Source organism: Coffea arabica, chromosome 10c (assembly GCF_036785885.1).
Source record: "Coffea arabica cultivar ET-39 chromosome 10c, Coffea Arabica ET-39 HiFi, whole genome shotgun sequence".
Lineage (NCBI taxonomy): Eukaryota > Viridiplantae > Streptophyta > Magnoliopsida > Gentianales > Rubiaceae > Coffea > Coffea arabica.
In genome coordinates this window covers 52,713,675-52,721,740 of record NC_092329.1, presented here as the reverse complement: position 1 = coordinate 52,721,740, position 8,066 = coordinate 52,713,675, and the positions used below count along the sequence as shown (strand labels likewise).

General features: G+C 38.9%; 1 long non-coding RNA gene across 3 annotated transcripts; it reads right to left on the bottom strand.

Moving 5' to 3' along the window:
• Nucleotides 1-1,730: 1,730 nt before the first annotated feature.
• Nucleotides 1,731-7,388, bottom strand: LOC113714330 (uncharacterized). Of its 3 annotated transcripts, none has more exons than XR_011822228.1 (3): nucleotides 6,511-7,384; nucleotides 6,309-6,433; nucleotides 1,731-2,162 (listed from the first exon to the last, which is right to left on the bottom strand). It is a non-coding gene; the product is annotated as an uncharacterized lncRNA (long non-coding RNA). The 3 variants fall into 3 exon arrangements; XR_003453676.2 differs by lacking the exon at nucleotides 1,731-2,162 and adding an exon at nucleotides 5,631-6,156 and having other exon boundaries at nucleotides 6,511-7,383; XR_003453675.2 differs by lacking the exon at nucleotides 1,731-2,162 and having other exon boundaries at nucleotides 5,631-6,433; nucleotides 6,511-7,388.
• Nucleotides 7,389-8,066: the final 678 nt, after the last annotated feature.

Sequence of the window (8,066 nt, the reverse complement as noted above, 5' to 3'; positions counted from 1 at the left end):
GTGGTTTTTGGAAATATTGAGGCGAAATCGACATTGATGGAACGAATCAAAGAGGACCAAGTGAAGGATCCAATAGTACAGAAGTGGGTAGAGAGAGTGAAGAAAGGGGAGTTACCTAATTTTAATCTAAGCCCTGATAGAATTTTAAAGTTTCGAAATCGTGTCGTGGTACCTAGGGATGAGGAATTGAAAAGGGAGATTTTAGAGGAATCACATTGCTCTAGGTATACGGTGCACCCAGGGAATAATAAGATGTACCGAGATCTTAGAAGTCTGTATTGGTGGGAGAATATGAAGGCGGAGATTGCCCAGTTTGCACAAAAATGTCTTACGTGCCAACAGGTGAAAGCTGAGCATCAAAAGTCGTCAGGTTTGTTACAACCTTTAGAGATCCCTGAGTGGAAGTGGGAGCACATAACGATTAATTTTGTGTCAGGATTGCCACGAACACAAAAGGGGCATGATGCAATTTGGGTGATAGTGGATAGATTAACTAAGACTGCACATTTTCTGCCAGTGAACATGAAATATCCTTTGGAGAAACTTGCTAAAATTTATATGGATGAGGTAGTAAGATTACATGGGATACCAGTGAGTATTGTATCGGATAGAGACCCCAGGTTTGTATCTCGATTTTGGCAGAAGTTACAAGAGGCTCTAGGAACTAAGTTGAGTTATAGTACAGCATATCATCCACAAACTGATGGACAATCTGAGAGAACCATCCAAACTCTTGAGGATATGTTGAGAGCCTGCATTGTGGATTTTAAAGGAAGTTGGAGCCAATATTTGACCTTGGTTGAATTCGCGTATAACAATAGTTATCATTCCTCTATTCAAATGGCCCCATATGAAGCCTTGTATGGACGACGGTGTCGATCCCCAATCCATTGGGATGAAGTAGGAGAGAGAAAAGTAATAGATCCAGCTACTATACCATGGGTTGAGGAAGCCTATGAAAAGGTGAGAGTGATCCGCCAGAGACTTCAAACAGCCCAAAGCCGTCAGAAAAGTTATGCTGATCATAGGAGGAAGGATTTGGAGTTTGAGATAGGGGATAAGGTGTTTCTTCGGATCACCCCATTGAAGGGAAAGATTAGATCAGGAAAAGGGAAAAAGTTGCAACCACGATATATAGGACCTTTCAATGTGCTTCAGCGCATAGGAAAAGTGGCTTATCGACTTGAGTTACCAGCTAGCTTATCTAGGATCCATGACGTTTTTCACGTTTCTTTGCTTAAGAAATACCATCCGGATCCAACTCACATTTTGCTACCCGAAGATGTTGAACTTGACGAGTCTTTAACCTATGAAGAACGACCTATTCAAATACTGGATCGAAAGGTGAAGGACTTGAGAAACAAGCAGATTCCTTTAGTAAAGGTTCTATGGAAGCATCATGAAGTGGAAGAAGCAACTTGGGAACTAGAAAAGGATATGCAAGAAAAGTATCCTGGCCTGTTTACGACAAAAGGTATAAATTTCGAGGTCGAAATTCTTTTAAGGGGGAGAGGGTGTGAGGACCCGCAAATTTCCTACATTTTTCCCCAAAAATACCTTTTATTTGAAAATTATTATTTATCAAAGCCCCTACCTCATTATTTCACACTAAGAGTAAATGAACCTAGAAAAATAAGGTTTTACGCTTTGGTTTCAAGTTTTGAGCAAAATTAGGGTTTTTCGATTTTTCCGCCGGATGAATTTCCGGTACTGGCCAAGGATCAATTTGATGATTAAAAGTGACTTTTAAGTGAGAAATAATATGTGACTAGTAGCAATGATATAAGGTTGGTGAATGAGAAGTAAAAACCCTAGTACGTGAGTTTTTAAGAAAAACGGCGCGAACCGGCGGGTCCCGCGCATTACCGATTGAACGCACCGCTTGACCACCATTTTTCTTACCCAACAAGTTTGTTGACTTTTGTACATAATATCTTCTTATATTGTAGCAGCCTTGACTGAAAATTAGTGGTCAAGAAAGGCAAGAAAGAAAGAGAAAAAAAAAAGGGTGGTGGTGGTGACACTTGTCACCACCTCATGGTTTCTTACCAAGACCAATACCATCCATATAACCTCAACACTTAGCCAATTCTTCCTCATTTCTGCTGGTGCTGGCCGAGAGGAGCTTGGAGAAAACACCAAGGAAGATTTCTTCATTTCACCTTCAAATCCAACAACTTAGTGAGAAAATCAACAAAGTAAACCGATTAAACCTACTCTTGAGTGATTATCTAGTGATTGGTGGTGGAAATTTGGGAAGAGAGAGCTTGGGGCTATACTTGGAGAACTCAAATTAAGGTAAGAGGATGATATCTCTCTAACTTTCTCTTTCAATCATGGTTAAAGTAAGCTTAGTAGCTTGATTGGTGGTAGATTCATGGATGCTAGCATGTGTAGAAGCTTTTCCCCAATTTATTTGATGAACTAGGGTTTCTGATTTTCTGCTCAAGTTGATGTATGATGCATGAATGTTGCAATTAAAGTTATATAAGGTTGTTTAGTGGTGATTAGAACCAGAAATTTGAGGAAATTACACTTAGAGCTAAAAATTCCAGATTTCTGGAAAATTTCCCAAGCATTCTGTCCGAAATTGTATCTGTATGTTAGAGGCCGAATTGGCCTTTGGCCAAAGAAGGAAAGTTGTAGAGAATGGCATTTTATAGGTGTCTGTAAAATTTCAGCTCAATCGGAGCAACGTAGGTCGTGAAAAGTCCAAAATACCCCTACTATTCTAAGAATTTCCCAGCAGTCCGTTTCTTCAGTTCAATCCAGTTTATCACGATTTTTTACCATGATCCATTCTGATTTAGCTCTAGACCAAAACATGAAAGTTGTAGTGCTCTGAATTAGCTTTAAAATGCCTCTAAGAACACCTGATTCGGACTTGTGTACACTGAGTTATGACCATTACAGTGTTCTGCGTTTAAACAGCCGGTGAATTGGTTTCTGGTTTAGTAATCTGAGATTTTGACTAAGTTACATTAGGAAATGGACTAAGTGACCTTCATGAATGTTGTAGCTTTGTGTCTTAGCTTCGAAATGGCACAGGTTTCGTCTCAATCCAATAAGTGTAGCCTCAGATATGTTATTTCCGCATTTGTACGTCAAATCTGTCTTGAACTAAATTGCGTTTCTGCACTTGTACTTAATACGATTCTTGTTATTATGATATTGTGAGCCTATGGGACGGCTCTTGGCTTGAATTGCTGATATGTATGTTGTTGGGTTGTTGTTGAAGAAAAATAATGAAGCTTAAATGGCTGGAAATTAGGTAAACACAAAGGGCATGCTGCCCGAATTTTTACTCGAGATCTAGAAAACTATCTTTGCGACTTGAGTGAAGGTTAAGTGATTATCACTTGAACTATCGAGGACCTTTGCCACTTGTTTATCGAGGATTATACGTTAGGACTTGGCCGAACTTGTACCCTTAGGAAAACGATTTGAATCACTACGAAACCGTTTTACTTGCACTTTTGACTTAAGAGTCATCTTCAAGCAAAAATGTTATCAAATTTTTCAGTTTGAAGAGCGAGCAACTATTTCACGACTCTTCTCAAGTGAATTTCAATTTCTTGATTCTTATTGAACGAAACGCTTAAGTTTCGAACCTTGGTTGATTTTCAAAGTTCTCAAGTTAAGTTTTATCGCAGATTTGGACTCCCAACTCGGAGTACCACCCAGACACGAGCACTAGAAGCACTATTTTGGTGAGTGCTTCCAAATATCCGATTGTACTTGATATGTGTACTCCTTACTTGACTTGCGTGATTACATGACAATGAATGAAAGGGCAAGGGTGTACTTTATCGCACTTGCCCTAATATGACCTGTTCTTGCTATTGATCATACTTGACTTGTTGTACATGTACTTGAATTATATCTTGCCTGGAATTCCAGAAAACCCTGTGGCTAGTTAATCGAGTCGAGCCGGCAAGGGCCTGGTCGATTAGATAACAAACCCTGGGTCACTTGTAATGTCGAGTGGAGTGTTATCTCCTCGACTAACAGTATACTCGAGTATTACCACCCATGTTTTGTATGGCGTGCGGGCCCGGAATAGGGGGTTGATCGGTGGACGGAAATTGGCGTGTAGTGGAGTTTATTTGGACTGGATATTACTTGAAAGTTGACGGAGTGTCAACTACCACTTAACCAAGCTGGAATGGAGCTGAAAATGAGTACTGTATCCTTATATGTGAATATGAATCTGACTACTTGGCTAGCTGAAGTACTATTTCCCTGATTTGACTTGTTTGCTCGCTATTTCACTTTTATTTTGCTATAACTTGGTTGTTGACCAATTTGATATTTGGGAACTTCACTGAGCTTTGGTTCACCCCATTAGTTTGTTTTCCTTACAGGGGTACGAGTGACGCGAGGGACTTGTAAAAGACTAGTGTAGCCTTTTGTTTTGACTTCGGACTTTTGGTCTTGTACTCGCGTTTTTCCTCGAACGGAACATGTTGTACTTGGATTGTATACTTTTTGAACTAGTTGGGTGTATTAAGACTTTGTACCTCGATTCCTATCAATGTAAATTATAAGTTTGAATTGTGAATGTTATTTATGGTTCATGGATGTGTGTATACGATTCGATTGAGATAGTGAGTGAGTCCTGGCGAGAGCTGGGCAGGCGGTCCGCCGAACCCTTTGGTACGCCTTAGGGGGAGGTGGGGTCGTCACATCCCACGCCCACTAGACTGACCCAACAGGTTTTTGAGCTGATGTTAGGTTCTCATAATCGTCAATGCAAAGTTATTAGTAATTCGATGGATCGGACGTTATATACTATTTCTTTTCTTTTCATGGGTCTGATGTGGGACACTTCACTCTCTCCATCTTTTAAAACGTTGCATTCTCACAAAACCTATTACAATTCAAACTGTTCATTTAGTCGTGCACAAATTTTAGAGGTGATTCTTTAGGTTGTACGCAGATTCTAGAGGTGGTTCTTTAGAACTTTGCATTCTCATTAGTCGTACGTGAATTTCAGAGGTGACTCGTTAGCTTGTCCGCAAATTTTAGAGGTAACTCTTTAGAACTTTGCATTGTCATAAAGCCTGTTACGGTTCAAATTATCCACTTAATCATGTGCGGATTCTAGACGTGTCTCATATGGTTTTAAAATTGACCCACGTCCGACGTGACCCTTAACTCCATATAGTACTTTGTTTCTTGCACTTCGTTGCGCAATCTGAACCATAACCTGCTGGTTTAGACTTATCCCATGCAAATTCGCTCTAATACCACTTGTAACACCCCTATGCCAGTTGGACTGACCCAATATCTTTTTGAGCTAAAACCACGGGATCAAAATGATTAATCCAAAGTTATTGGTAATTTGATGGATTGGACGTTATAATTTCCTTTTCTTTTCCTCCATCCGATGTAGGATATTTCATCTTTGTATTATATTATAATTAGAATGTCAGTTCTAATTCTAACGTGATAAAACAAAGATTATATTATATGTAAAAGATTCTGAATTCAATATCTCTTACTTAAAAAAAAAAAAGTGAGAAAGTTTTTTAAAAAAATGCAAGAGTGCTACCATCCAAACAACTGCGCTGCTATCTACCAGTCACTGGACAACTGAAAAAGTCAAGACAGACTGATGCAAATGAATGTTCATGGGGGTAATCAACGTGATAATTCAGCCTCTTTGAAGGTTAATCAACAAAAAGGAATACTATTGTTATTAATCTATCTGTCAAGTGGTTATTGCATAAATGGTAAAACCAGGCTATTGAGCACAGTTAAATTACAAATCTCTCTTGGTATTCCTCCTGCAAAACTGTAGATTATATCACTTTCTGACATTAAGAATTTTCATGACATCTAGACAATTGAGTAAACTTCTCCAGAAAAAATTAGCACATGGGCTGGAATCAGAAACCTATAGCTATTTTCTTCTGCTTGGCTTTCAGATGTAATTAACCTAATTGATAATATTTATATTGGTTCAGTTCCACTAATGGTTCGAAGTCTCGGCCGAGACCGAGATGACTCGGCCGAGTCGTCACCGTCTCGACCTCTACCGATACGATACCGTGACGAGACGATACTGAGATACTTGATTCGCCGAGAAATCGGCCGAGACGTCACCGCGACGGATTGACTCAGCCGAGTCATACCGAGTCACTCTGAATTATCCTGAGTCAAGACGAGAAATCGGCCGAGTTACACCGTGACGGATTGACTTGGCCATTTCTTTTGTTATTTTTTATTATTTTTGTTTAGCATACTTTTTTTTTATATTATTAACAATTTTTAGAATATTAAATACTTTAAAATTTGCGTCTCACCGAGACCGTGACCGATATGCCGAGACCGACGTGGAACGTTCCGGGCCGCGACCATGACCGCGACCGCGACTTTGAACCATGGTTCCACTTTTTTGCATGTAGGCATGACTACATACTTCTCAAGTCTGTAAAAAAAAACTTTATTATTTGATTTTGATTGCGACAAATTGCACAAATATGACCAGTAGATGGATGAAAGTACCTTCCAAATTGTTATAGAGAACATTCTCAGGTGCAGCTTGTACAGATTCCCAATTTCTGTTGGTATATATCCACTAAACTGGTTCTTGGACAAAAGCAGGGATTGAAGCTTATCTAACAAACCGAACCATGTTGGTACCTCTTCAACAAAGTTGTTTGTATCCCAATTTAATCAATGTATCTCAATCGACCCAAATCAACCATTTTTTTCTGGCAGCACAGCGTTTCAGTTAATTTGTTTCTCATGTCAAGAGAAACAAGCAAGATATGAGAAACAAGAAACGAGAGGTTTCCTAGGTGTGGAGGAGCGCTGCCCGCGAAACCCATGTTCGAAATACTGACCTCGGTAACCCTGCCTTGTGGCGAGAGCTGCAAGTGACTCCAATCCAGTAGCTGAAGGAGACTACAGCAGACCAATTTTCTGCCAAGATTGAAGTTGCAGGATCAGAAGTTATATGTTCTTTCAAGGCAAGAGGGCTAATTGATCCACATAGAAACTATGATAATTGAGAACGACCCCGATAGATCAATTTGCCCTTCTAGCTTTAAGAGAACATATAACTTGCCCGTCGTGAAGTCGGTTCTGGCCATGGCCAAAGAACTATCAGATAAGTATACGGCATGAGATCAATATATAACTAGCAGTAGTTCTACATATTCCTAACTACGCCGAGAATGCTAAAATGGTTTGAGAAATTATATAGTTTCAATTCAGTGTACTAGTAAACTTCTAGTATTCCCCATCATCCTATTGGACATCTTGCTCTTGTGTGGTTGGAGTTCCCCACATTTCCCATTCCCACTTTGATTTTTCATGTTGACGTTTACTTGAGGTGGATGGGTTTTCACAAGACAAGCTTGTCCTTGGTGTAAATGAGTTAGAATAGGGTGTAAATGAGTTAGAATATAGTGTAAAAGAAAATTATAAATATGGCGTAAATAATTTGAATACAGTATAAACAAATAATTAAAATTATCATTTTATTCTGAAATGGAGCGAAATGCAACTTGTGAATCCCGAGATCCTTAATTGGAGATGGGGGAGAAAGGGGGCAAAATGAAATGACGTAAAGTTTTACTCAGTTTCAATCCTTAAAATGATTCAGTAAAATTATAAAGTCTGAACTCTAATTCGTGTTATCAATTTTTGCAACTATGCTTGACCAAAAAAAAATCATATCCAAGACACAATAAATGGTAAAATTTAGCCGTTAATCAATTTGCCTTGCCGTTCTTAGTCTTATACTCTTCATTTTTGCACTAAAACAACCAATTTTCATGCTTGGTTCGGCTAACATAGTTTGAAACTCGTAGAAGCGATTTGACGAATAACTTGGGAACTTCCAATATTGATTTGAATATTTTTTAAAACTGATTCAAAAGACAAAAAAAAAAAATTCATCACAAAATTATGGCCCTTAACGGGGACAAACTTGATCAAAATCTTGGGAGTGAGATTTGTGGCCACAATATATGTTGATCAAAAGACAAACATGGCGCTCCTCCACCTACCAATTGAGGCAAAAATTTTTACTTTGTGGAGTGTTAATGTGTCTA